This window comes from Myxine glutinosa, chromosome 7, assembly GCF_964187855.1.
Source record: "Myxine glutinosa chromosome 7, kmMyxGlut1.1, whole genome shotgun sequence".
NCBI lineage: Eukaryota > Metazoa > Chordata > Myxini > Myxiniformes > Myxinidae > Myxine > Myxine glutinosa.
The window spans coordinates 40,369,988-40,384,025 of record NC_136267.1 but is presented as its reverse complement, the minus strand read 5'-3'; the positions used below and the strand labels follow the sequence as shown (position 1 = coordinate 40,384,025).

Sequence of the window (14,038 nt, the reverse complement as noted above, 5' to 3'; positions counted from 1 at the left end):
CCATCAATTCGATATGCAAATTATTTAAATTTCACGTGAATCGGGTGAGTACAAACTCCTCTACAAAAATGACGTCATGATTACTCACCAAGCCAAACAGTTCAATCTTGGTTTCATCAGACCACAGAATCTTGTTTCTCAGTCTGAGAGTCCTTCAGGTGCTTTTTTGCAAAATCCAAGCAGGCTTTCATGTGTCTTTCACCAAGGAGAGGCTTCCGTCTGGCCACTCTGCCATAAAGCCCAGATCGGTGGAGTGTTGCAGTGATGGTTGTCCTTCTGGAAGTTTCTCCCATCTCCACACAGGATCGCTGGAGCTCAGCCAGAGTGACCATCGGGTTCTTGGTCACCTCTCTTACCAAGGCCCTTCTACAGTCAATTGATCTGCAGTTGCTCGCCTGCTGTCTTGCACTTCAAAATTAATGCTTGGATATCAGGATCCTGGAGTATGCGCTTCAGCCCACTGTTGCCTTTGCTGACAATGTCTTTCCCTTGGAGTTCCATGCCGACCCCACCATATACTCGTGTTGCTTATACCTTGTGCTCAGGAAACATCAGCAAGTTGAGCCGTCTTTGCCACTGACATTCCTGCCAAACACTCCCCAACAATCACCCCTCTGTTATAGTCACCAAGGTCTCCTCTTGCAGCCATGCTAGAGATAATTCTAGGCAAGCAGGCCTGTGCAGAATTTTTATGCTTCTGCCAACGTCACCAGAGGCATTATGTTTTCGGGTCGTCTCTCCATGCGTCCATGATGTGTTTTCGTTACCATGATAACTTAAGAACGGCTGAACAGATACAAGTCAAACTTGGTACATGTATAATGATGTAAAGAGGAACCGATTGGATTATGGGATCAAGAGGTTAAAGGTTTGAGGTCCCGTTAGATAAAAATTCTGTTGCAGAGCTAACATTTCAACCAGTGATTGGATTTTGACCAAACATGGTACAAGTATATATTATGATGCAAAGATGAACCGATTCGATTTTGGCATCAAGAGGTCAAAGGAGGAGAGGGGTGCAAATGGCAGGTGGAGGGGAGGGAAAATTTGTTTACTCAAATTTATCTTCAGTGTGGATAGAACCCTGAACCACATTGCTCAAATCAATCATGTACACCAAACAACCTGTCCAGGTGATCTCACAAGTTTACAGACAAGAGAAAGTGCAAGGGTGAAGACCAGAAAGAAAAGTCGGCAATGAACGTGCTGACTTAATGTGATTGATTTTAACAGAAACCTCAAGGCTTTCCTGCCTCGAAGAATTTCAAAGCATCCACACGACCCCTGCAACTTTGAAGGGTTAGGAAGGATACACCGATTTCAAAGTGACCAACAAAAAGAAACGGACTTTCATACCTCCATCGAGGCGATGCTCCTTACCTGGCCATACCGGAGGTTGAGCCAGCGTTGGTTCACGTCGTTGGAGGGTAACTCCTCCACAACCAGCTGCTCGAGCATCGAGATTCGTGAGCCTGAGACGAGGACAATTAAACTGCACCTCGCAAATCAAAAATTCGTCACAAACTCCCTCGATATTCCTCAAACCATTTCACCTTTAAACCTCACAAACGCTCGTTACTCTGCCAGGCTCACCTTTGCCTGCCCATCAATAATGCAATAAGCGGATCACGTTTCAGTTCAATTGAAGGAACGAGTTGGCATGCAAAAAGCGTTGCCTCAATGGATAAGCAAATGCAACAAAACTCATTTCACAGAGATTTTACCAATTCAAAATATTCAGCTTCGCAGGTTTACAAAATTTAAGTTTAAAGTGAAATTGGCAGTACTGGGGAGTAAAGCTTCACATCTGCCTGTGACTACTGATACGCACCATAACAGCTGTAAACACCAGTTGTCCTTTACGGTTGCAACATCACCACGATTTCCCACAACCCCACAAGCATCTATCCTTTGCCAGAGATATCAGGACAGGAAGACATCTGTACTTTGGCGACAAGTCAAAAAGTTTCGCAAGACTCGGAAATGTACACCACCACCAAAACCGCACATCCTTTGCAGTGCCAAAGTTAAATTGTTTGTCTCCGACGGGACAGTTCTGTTCACACATCTTGCATGAAACTTTACAAAGTCAAAAAATCCACAATTAGTATCCCCCTTGGTTTAGGGTTACCCTAATAAATACATGAAGGGCAAATAATAAAATATATATAATTAAAAAATAAATAAATAAACCAATTAAACTCCAGTCATGTAAAATATCAACGACATGTTTTATTTCTCAAAAGACAGGCAAACAGACAAGCAGACAAAAAATAAAAACAAAAACAACAGTGCATGGACAAACAGGTCCAAAGGAATTGGAAACTGATGGACTTTGATAAATGGTAAACTGTTTTCGGATTACGGCATGGTTAAAACCCGCAGGCAGAATGCTGGAGGAATCGCACACAAACCATCAGCAAAAGACAACACCCCGACCTGCTACATAACTGCATGCTGACAACACCGGATCGACACGAATCTTTTTTAAAACGAGAGTCCATAAAACGTCCCTCGAGCACGACTTGGACACCTGTTAGACGCAAATAAGATCTCAATGAGGCCGCAGGCAGATGCTGTGCATCCTGCTTTGAACATTCCAGAAAAATGCTAGGGAACGCGATGACTTTCTCAGCCGAGGCTCAAGAAAGACCTGAGCGACTCGACTTGTGGACCACTTTGGGCCAGGGGAAATGGAAACGCAGGGTGGCGGAAGCGCAGACTTATTCCTATCCTGTTCACACTCCCCGTGTGGGTATTTGCTCCGTTCGCGGCCAAGCCTGTTGAAACTGCCGTTTAGATTAAAAAAACAAAACAAAAAAACCAAAGCACGTGGAAGAACGAATTAAAAAGGCAATGCTTTGGTGACAAATGAGTCCAAGTTTTGACTGCCTGTATTAAAAGAGAAAGTAAACGTCTTTATACATAATTAAAAACTCCACTTTGGAACAGTGCTGCGGAGAAAGCAAGACATAGGCCGAGATGACCTGCGATCGCAGGATACAATGACAATATAAAAAGAATTAGGCTGTCATTTTCTACCAATTTTGCTGGTATTGTTCACTGCAGCAGTACACCAATGCAGCTGCTCCCAAATACTCCATCATGGATGTCGCATTTAAGCGCCGAGGCCATGCAGACACTACAATCATAACTCGGCTCTGCCTTTGTCCAGGAATCATCGATAAAGTGTGGAATTTAAAGGCTGAGAAGGATGCAGACAGCAACCATGAGGAATCATGCGACATAACCATGAATAAACTCCCCCCCCACCCCCCCCCCCCCCCCCCCAATCCCCCAGGGTGGCGATTTAGGTTCCTGGACAAGGCAAATGCCAACTACAACATCGCATCACAAAGTTTAGTAGAATTAATATTTAAACAAGCCATGATACAAGACCCATCAAAATAAAATAGAGAAAAATCAGTGCAAAATAGTCAAATGCTCAAACATCTTAAGCAAACAAAATACATGGAACCCCAGCAAAACAAATAACGGCCTTAAAATTATTTCATAATAAAACAAATAAACAGGCGAGTGCTGCCTGCAGCTCGTTGCAAAGTGCGTGTTGGTGGTCAAGTGAATGTTGGTCCGGGTGGGAAGGGGGAGAGGAATGGGGCGGGGTCAGCAACAGCTGGGAGAGAAAACGCTTTGGATAAAGAAAATGAATTAAAATTTAAAAACATTTTAAAGTACATTTTCTAGGCTGTTATTTGTGGATCAAGGGCAACCAGGCATCAAACCAAGGTGACAATAAATGAGCAGGAATGAGACATGGCCTAGTTGAGCCACCCGGCACTCCATCCTGTGTTTTCCAGCCCAAGGATGGTGTGGAGGCTGCAAGAAGAGTGAAGGGAGAGAGAAAGGAGGGAGGTGAGCAATATAATAACTGAAACGTGGGGAGGGGTGGAGGATGAGGAGGTGACAAAGTAAAACTTGGTATTGCTGAAAGAAAATATATTTGTCAAGCAAACCTGTGAGCTCATAAGCAAATGGTTTTAATTCTACCTGGGCTAATCCACATACATTTCTCTGCCTTTTGTCCAGGCATATACATTAATATTTGGGCAACTCAAAATAATTTTAAAAATGGCTAAAAAGGATAAAAATAAATAGGTACCAACATGATACTATTCATTCGATACATTTTTTATAAACTTGATAAATTTAGAGTCAACTTTGATAAATCTTCATATAGTTAAGTCAAAAGGCAAATTCATTCAAACCAGACGCGGTGTAATGATTAGACCGAGGGTCAGCGACCTGAAGCCCCAGAGCCGCACGCAACTTCAAGGACTTGTGTGCGGCTCCCGACTCTGATCGATTGAACCCCCTTTTTCCTCATCAATTCTAAGAAAAATATTTTTGGGTTTTGTGAAAGGATAAAATACTACTTGAGAACTTTGGCCACAACAGGAAAATGCATCCGATTACTGGCTAATTCTGTGAGCACAACTCACACATTGTCCTCCAAGTGGTTATTTCGTCGATCTTGTCGGCGATAGCACAGCCTCAACCTCCAGCCTCAGTTTAGAATTCAAACGCCCGTCAAAAAGCTAGTGACGCAATGATTCTCGCTGGGCAGGTAAATGAGAATCCCAAATAATAATGAACGACTTGTATAAAAATAATAAACAATATGTCGTTTTGACATTTGATAACTCCCCCTTCAATAGATGGTGTGTATAACATCATCACATTTGCGATCCGCCATCTTGGAGTACAAGCAAACAAAGCAAAACTACACATGGACTGCATCATTGTGTTTACATTTGTTATAATAACAGTTAAATGGTGGGTTTTTTTTTTTTTGTGCAGTACAGTATTTTGTTATGGTAATTGTGTCGAGAGGGAGGATTGGGTGTGTCATATCAAAGACTGGCGACAACAATATAAAGATTTTCATATGGAAGCTTAACTTAGAGGAAATGCAAGAGGAATCCAGAACAAGATGTGTGTGTGCACGAGTTAGAGATAACACAATTACTTTAACCTGTCTCGTCCGGGTTTGATTCCTGACAAGATCATAAACTCTCCAATTAGCGCTTCACATGGAGGGGGTTTAGTCACAGGTTGAACCGACCTTCAGATGGACATCGAGCTGGGTGTCCCATTTACTAGCATCATTCATTTAGTTGGTTAACCCTGGTGTTGGCTTAGCGGTTAGGGTGCCGGCTTGGGATCCTAGGATCCTGGGTTCGAATCCCGGTCGATCGCTGAATTAACGCCAGGGGGGTTGACTCAGCCTGTCATCCTTCCGAGGTCGGCAAATTGAGTACCAGCTTGCTGGGATGAATGATCACGGTGTGTACCCCGATTTAGAATAGGTACACCGTATCCCTGTGCATCATAAGAGCGTGGGAAGGGCATCTGGCCATAAAAACATTGCCTCAAACAGGGAACCATGATTGTCATGGGGCCCGCAAGGCTAACCCCCGCTGTAGCGGGGAAAATGGTCTTAAAACGATCATTCATTCATTCATTTAGTTGGTATCTTTCAAATTTCTTGGGGTCTTTCTTGAAGAGTTGTCTGTCAACATTGCGACCTTCTGCACAAGGTATGGTGGCTTTCCAAGGGAAGAGTGCTTGCGTCATTTGCAGCCTGTCTGGAAGATGTGAAGGTGTTTATGTGGGGAAAAAGGGCTGTGAATATGTAGAGCTTTATGGTAGACATCACCTCACATTTAAACAACCTTAACAGAAAGCTGCAAGGAGCTGCAAGGAAAGGGAAACACAGCTGTCTTGCTTTTGGAAGAGATACTATTATTTGAGCAAAAACGAGCATTGTTTATGAGAGACACTGAGACACGTTCGATGATTCATTTCCCATCACTGAAACAATTTAGAGGCATCAAGCCATGAACTTGACATTAAGGGCTGGCAGGGTGGCCTTCGCCTCCAAGCTGTCAAGCCTGGGTTTGAATCACGACCCAGCTATAAAGCATCCTGGTGTTGCACAGGCAGGGTGATTCAATGTGTGTGCCGCCCCTCGTATCGACGTTAAACTGGGCATCCCGTCTGCCAGCATTAGTTGTTGGACGTCAAAAGGGGACACGGTGTGCATCGCGAAGAGTAGGCGAGCCTTCACTGGCACCATGAATGAGCCAATTAGAAATTCATGCCCAAACCAGCAGGGGGCACTGCATCTGCGGCACAGCCACACTCCCAAAAAGCATCCATAAGTTGCACACAAAGTCACTGAATGACCGAGAACTGAAACAATGCAACACTGAAAATGCAAGTTAATGTGGGTGTCCGTCCTGTTATTCAATGATCACCCCACGCACGAGAAGCAAAAAGCAGGGGTAAGCAATTGGTTGATGTCTGTACATCTAATCAGTTTATGATCATCAATTTATAATCGAGGTGCAACTTATTTAAATTAAATGTTATATTTTGAACACGAATCAGAACATGAATAGGAAGACGAGTTTGCCGTTTCACTGTACCTTGGCTCATAATCCCTCCCAATCTCGAATGTGCAGAGGAGAGTTAATTTATTTACTCTGTGCTTGTCTGGCAGTCAAACAAAATCGAAAATCATTTCAAACAGGAAACTTACTGTATTTAGTAAGCTTACTGGAAACAGACTTTTTTTTTTTTTTTGTATACTGAATCGAGGCTCGTGAAAGAGCTAACATTTATTTCACAAACAAATCAACCAGACAAACAAAATATACAAAAAGAGGGAGCGGAAGACAAGATGGGGAGAGAAGGGGAAGCACACAACCACAACATTTGAGAGCAGGGTCATAAAGGACACAAACACAGCAGGCACGGATAACTAATGTAACATGTTGGATCTCATGTGACGTAATAGACACTGGGAAAATGGTGGTAAAACATGGAATTAATTTATTTATATGACTTGTACAACCTTTATTTTATTTAAATTCAATTATATACTTGGACTGTATAACACAAATTGCCTTCATAATGATGGTGTTTTTGACCGAATTTGGGAAAAAAAAAAAAGGCTCTTTTTGGTATTTTTGTTGTCAACAATTTCTTATGGTGTAGAAAGCAGGTTTGAACATCTAACAGGTTTGAACATCTGCTTGAGTCGAGTATGTCAGCAGCTCTAACCAAAGCAGAGTCATACCAAATAATTCAAAAATGGTACGTGCTGCCACCTTGCTCGACGCTCAGCATTTTAAAAGAGAGGGCATGGACAAAACCCACAGGTTGGCAACCATTCATGCAGGCTTGATGGGTCAAATCACATCTTCCTATGTTGAAGCACCCGAGGAAGTTAATGTGATGGAACCAATTTGATGGAACAAAGTTTGATAGTACACGTGCATATTTATGCTCCAACAATGTTTTTCATTTCTGCTTGTGGTGCAGAAATGGTGGTTTCACTGGTCGGAGTCTGGCGGTTTCACTTCTTTTTGTAGTGAACTTGGTGATAAAGCATGGTAAAACTGTCCAAGTGTTTCAAAATAAATTTACGAGTTACTTCAACCTCAAGTGTTGGTAAACTGCCTGGAACATGCTTCTTTTTAAAGAATCTGGACACAAGGGTTGTTCCAGGGTAGTTAAAGATTCCAATCTTCCGTCTTATGGTGCAGAATGAAAATGTTGACACTGAAACCAGTTGGTCTTTCAACGGATTTTTTTTATGAAATAAGGAGACACCGAACCTGCCACTCAAAAAGGTTGTGTCAATGGAACAGAATGAAGGAGTTGCGAAAGGTGTGGAGGGTGGAGGAGGCAAGGTTTTCATCAAATATTAAAGTACATGGCTGTGTTTATTACGTTAGATGTCTGAGATCCGATGGGTAAAGCAAGTAGTTTTCTGCCAACCCCAAGGGCATGAGTGCCACCTAGGCTCCTGAAAGCAATGGGGTTGCAGATGCTCTGAGGGGCCATCTAAGTATATTTAGGCCTCAATTTCACATTACACTGGGGTAATGCAACGAAGACAGCTTTTTGTCTGATTTTTTTTTTTTTGCATAAATTTGTTTAGTGAATAGTTTTAAACTATGCTCACATATTTAGGATTGCACTCAAAAAGAATACCATTGACAAAGGAATAAATTGGTAAGATTAGACCCCATATCTTTGCTTAGTAGACAATGTGGACCCTCACTTAGGATTACCTAAAAAGTAAGAATCTTCTATCGGTTTTCATCATATGTATCAAAGTATTGATAAAGTTCAGATTAATCTGCCATCTTCTGCTTTGTCTGTCTGCCTCATGTTTTGGGACAGACACCGTCACTGTAAGCATTTGCATCAACCAGTTAGAAAATGGTCTGGACAAAAAAAGTAGAAAGTAGAATTTGCCACAAACACATCGATGGATATACCACGTTAGTTAGAAAATCTGCCCACGTTAGATGTCAACCCATTGTTACATTTGATCTCAATTAATGGTCACATAACAAAAAAAATCCCGTGAGAGGGTGAGGGAGAGGGAGAGGGAGAGGGAGAGGGAGAGGGAGAGGGGGAGGGGAGGGAGAGGGAGAGGGAGAGGGGGAGGGGGAGGGAGAGGGAGAGGGAGGAGAGAGGGAGCCATTCTTTGGTGGATTTACTGGTATGTTTAGGGTGATTGTCATGTTGCAAGGTCCACCTTCGGTTGAGCTTCAACTTTCCGACAGATGGCCTCACATTATCCTCAAGCACCCTCTGGTACAATGAAGAATTCATAGTGGATTATATGATGGTGAGCTTCCCAGGCCCTGATGCAGCAAAGCTGCCCCAAACGATAATATTTCCACCACCATGCTTTGCAGTTGGTATCAGGTTCTTGTGGTCAAATGCTGTCTTTGGTTTTCCCCAAACACGTCTTCTGGTACTGTAGCCAAATAGCTCTACCTTTGACTCATCTGTCCAGAGCACATTGTTCCAGAAGTGCTGGTCTTTGCCTAGGTGTCCATTGGCAAACTTTAGTCTTGCCCTGATGTTCTTTCTGGACAGCAAAGGTTTCCTCCTGGCACACCTCCCATGTAGATCAAATTTGTGCAGCTCTTTCTAATGGTAGACTCGTGCACTTTGACATCAACAGTGGCAAGAGCTACCTGTAAGTCCCGTGATGACATTCTGGGGTTCTTAGAGACTTCTTTCAGCATCTTGCGGTCTGCGCTCGGGCTGAACTTGCTGGGGCGGCCTGGCCTGAACAAGTTGGCAGTTGTTTGGAATCTTCTCCACTTGTAGATGATCTTCCACAGTCGAATGATTGATTTCAAATTGTTTGGAGATCTTTTTAAATCCCTTCCCAGACTCGTAGGCATATATAACCTTCTTTCTGAAGGCCTCAGAGAGCTCTTTTGATCTAGGCATGGTGACGCCGCACACTTCAACAACAAAGAGCAAACCAAACGAAATGTCTGAGGTTTAAATAAGACAGGTTCCTCCAAGATCCTCTCCAACGATGTTCTAATCATTTGCACCTGAGCTGATGCACCCGATTCTAATTTTAGGTATTTGAAGTAGTGATAAATGTAGGGGTGTACTTACTTTTTCCACATGCGAAATTTGCATTTATGTTTATTTAAATTATACAATGGACGACAAAATGTAAATGTTTCATGATATTTGTTATATTATATCACCTCTATCAATATTGTTGAAATGAAGATCAAATAGCTGTATGTTGAAATATGTTGAAGAAGTCAAAACTTTACATGCGGTGTACTTACTTTTTCACGTGACTGTGTGTGTGTATATATATATATATATATATATATAAAGCTCAGTTGACCTTTTTGCTCCACCAAATAACAGTGAAACGGAGTTGAGTAAATAGGGTGAAACTTCTGCAGATGCTGTGATAAATAACTACCTCTGTCGGTTTGAATGTTTGAAAGCGAATAGACATCTGGATCAATTTTTGAATTAAATTTAAATCCCGATTTATATATATAATATATAAACGCAAGTTGTCTGTGTTTGTCTGCGTTTTATTCAGAGATGGCTGAATGGATCTTCAAACTTTCAGAGGTTCATCAGTGAGTGCCTGGGAGTGTTTTCGGCAAACAAACAAAAATTGAAAAAAAAAATTCGTTTTTTTGGAGTATACGTATATTATATCTATATATATACACATATATATATGCATATATATATATACTAGCGGGGTCACCCGTGGGAATCCCACGGGCATGGATGTGTGTGACATTTCGACATATTGAGTTATATGCTGCACATTCATTTTTACAAAATGGTTACTGGCAAGTCATCAGATCCAGAAATGGTGTGAATTTAGTTATTTCACTTAATATGTGACCCCTCACTCCTCTCCACCTGACACTCTCCTGTCTCCACCTGACACTCTCCTGTCTCCACCTGACACTCTCCTGTCTCCACCTGACACTCTCCTCTCTCCACCTGACACTCTCCTCTCTCCACCTAGCACTCCTCTCCTCTCCAAACCCTCACATCCCTCTCCTTTCCAATCCCTCACCTCTCCAATCCCTCACACTCCTCTCCTCTCCAATCCTTCACACGCCTCTCCAATCGCGCCTCACACTCCTCTCCAATCGCGCCTCACACTCCTCTCCAATCGCGCCTCACACTCCTCTCCAATCGCGCCTCACACTCCTCTCCAATCGTGCCTCACACTCCTCTCCAATCGTGCCTCACACTCCACTCCAATCACTCCTCTCCAATCGTGCCTCACACTCCTCTCCAATCACGCCTCACACTCCTCTCCAATCGTGCCTCACACTCCTCTCCAATCGCGCCTCACACTCCTCTCCAATCGCGCCTCACTCGCCTCTCCAATCGGCTTTCCCCGTCTCGTTTCTCTCCTTTTTCTCCCGTCTCGTTCTTTTTCTTGCTCCAAATTGGCCCGTCGGAATCGGAAATCGGCCCGTCTCGCCCGTCGGAATCGGAAATCGGCCCGTCTTGCTTTTGTGCTTGTGCGTAAATAAATTGTGTTCATGACACCATTTCTGGTGTTGGGCTAGCGGCTAGGGTGCCGGCTTAGGATCCTGGGTTCGAATCTCGGTCGATCGCCGAATTAATGCCAGGGGGGTTGACTCAGCCTGTCATCCTTCCGAGGTCGGCTAATTGAGTACCAGTTCACTGGTAATTCCCTGTTTGTCGTTGAAGGCGGCAAAAAGGGTTGGCGTCAGGAAGGGCATCCGGCCGTAAAACATTGCTTCAAAAAGGGGACAAAAAAACAACAACTACCACGGTCCCCGAAAAGGCCAACCCCCGCTTTGCGGGGAAAAATGGCCTCTAAACGGTGGTTTTTACACCATTTCTGGATCTGATGACTTGCCAGTAACCATTTTGTAAAAATGAATGTGCAGCATCTAACTCAATATGTCGAAATGTCACACACATCCATGCCCGTGGGATTCCCACGGGTGACCCCGCAAGTTTGCATTGACGTTCGTCGATGGACTCGTTCGCCCGTCTCATTCGTTTTCTTGCTGCATCCTGTTCAAGTCTGCGTTCTTCATCGATCGTCTCATTCATTTTGGAAATAGAAGTTTCCACGCAGCGCATGAATTGTCACGATCCTCAAGAGGAATTTGTCTCGTAATCATCAAATGATAAATGGCAAGTAAATTATATTGTGGAAAATTAAAGATTTCAAATAAACCTATTTAAAGTGTATTCGCACATAACTAATTTTAAAAAACGAAGAAATATCTCTCGGTAATTTCCTGAAACATATTTTACTTCCGGCTAATAATGTTGAATTAAATAAAAACGAAGAAATATATGTCGGCATCATTGTTGACGTTTTTGTGACGACTGTCATCAAACGAAAAAGTAATATATCTTAACGGAAAAGCAAAAGCGAATTTTTAATATATATCGACACGTTGCCGTCGGTGTCATGTTGGGCGGTGTATGATACACCATGACGCGATTTTTAAAAATATATCTCTGCATTTTCCCGCGTGTGTGGAATGTTCTCAATTATTGCTGACACCGAGTCCAAAACCATCGATAAAAATGAAATCATATGGTGAGTTAGATTGGAGATAAAGGCGTGAGAGAGACTCAATGGCCTTGAAGTTGAAGTTACAGGCGTTTGAGAATTCATTTCGTTCTATAAACGGCAACTTTCATTGGATTTCCTTCCCGTTTTTTTTCAACCGAGTCGAAAACTATGTTAGCGACTGTGAAAAATGAAATGATATATCGAATTTTTAATATGTATCGACACGTTGCCGTCGGTGTCATGTTAGGCGGTGTATGATACACCATGACGCGATTTTAAAAAATATATCTGCATTTTCCCGCGTGTGTGGAATGTTCTCAATTATTGCTGACACCGACTCTAAAACCATCGATAAAAATGAAATCATATGGTGAGTTAGATTGGAGATAAAGGCGTGAGAGAGACTCAATGGCCTTGAAGTTACAGGCATTTGAGAATTCATTTCGTTCTATAAACGGCAACTTTCATCGGATTTTCTTCTCGTTTTTTTTCAACCGAGTCTAAAACTATGTTAGCGACTGTGAAAAATGAAATGATATATCGAATTTAAAATAGATATCGACACATTGCCGTCGGTGTCATGTTGGGCGGTGTATGATACACCATGACGCGATTTTAAAAAATATATCTCTGCATTTTCCCGCGTGTGTGGAATGTTTGTGGAAAATTAAAGATTTCAAATAAACCTATTTAAAGTGTATGCGCACATAACTAATAAAAAAAACGAAGAAATATCTCTCGGTAATTTCCTGAAACATATTTTACTTCCGGCTAATATGTTGAATGAAATAAAAACGAAGAAATATATGTCGGCATCATTGTTGACGTTTTTGTGACGACTATCATCAAACGAAATAGTAATATATCATAACGGAAAAGCAAAAGCGAATTTTTAATATATATCGACACATTGCCGGCGGTGTCATGTTGGGCGGTGTATGATACACCATGACGCGATTTTAAAAAATATATCTCTGCATTTTCCCGTGTGTGTGGATTGTTCTCAATTATTGCTGACACCGAGTCTAAAAGTAAAACCATCGATAAAAATGAAATCATATGGTGAGTTAGATTGGAGACAAAGGCGTGAGAGAGACTCAATGGCCTTGAAGTTACAGGCCTTTGAGAATTCATTTCGTTCTATAAACGGCAACTTTCATCGGATTTTCTTCCCGTTTTTTTTCAACCGAGTCTAAAACTATGTTAGCGACTGTGAAAAATGAAATGATTTATCGAATTTGATTTGAAATAAAACTGGGGGAGAGCAAGACACCACGGGCCTACAAAACAGGACTCAAAGCTATGCGAGTTAATAAAATGGTGGATATTTGTTTATAGCCACTCCCAGAATGGGTGGAGCTATGGGTGGAGCTACTCTGCAAACCGAGTAAGCCACACCCCGGACAGACACCCAACAGATAGACAGACAGACAGACAGAATCATCTACGGCTATTATAATATAGATATGCATATATGCATATATATATATATATATATATATATATGCATATATATATATATATGCATATATATATATATATGCATATATATATATATATATATATATATATATATATATATATATATATATATATATATATAGATATATATATATACAGACTTGGCATTTAATATGGAATTATTTTTTTTCTTGACGGGTTTCCTTTCTGAACTCACAATATCAATCTGGTGAGTTTCTTTTACGCTTCGGTGATTTCTTTGTTAAAAGAACCATGTCACTGATTGTCTGTCGCAGCAAGAAGTCAATAACAGGATTATATCACAGGTGGCGTGGCAAAATGTACGGACAGGTACATTTGACGATTGGCTTCACAATCGGGTATATAAGGGTTGTTGCGTTCTGTATTAGTGGAAAACGACTGCTGCACGTCTACAAAAGTTATTGCCGCTTCCTCTGGAGATGGTCCGTCAACTTGACAATGCTGTTTGTCATGGAGTGGTGGCTTTACGAAATTCCGGCATGAAACAGTGTGCTGTTGCTCGGCAGTATGGCATCATTCAATGTCAGGTGTCAAAGATCCCGAAACGCAATGCTCAAGAGGGGTGTCCCTCCTCCAATATCGAGGCCAGGACGTCCCCGCAGAACCACAATGAGGGATGATCGCCAGCTG

At 42.1% G+C, this 14,038-nt stretch overlaps 1 protein-coding gene across 1 annotated transcript in view; it reads right to left on the bottom strand.

The window, feature by feature from the left end:
* Positions 1-2,212: 2,212 nt before the first annotated feature.
* Positions 2,213-14,038, bottom strand: part of CDC42SE2 (CDC42 small effector 2) — a 64,865-nt gene continuing 53,039 nt past the window's right edge. The window contains exon 5 of the mRNA XM_068122158.2: positions 2,213-3,837. The gene's annotated coding sequence lies outside the window, so the exon portion shown is untranslated. The remainder of the gene's footprint in view (positions 3,838-14,038) is intronic.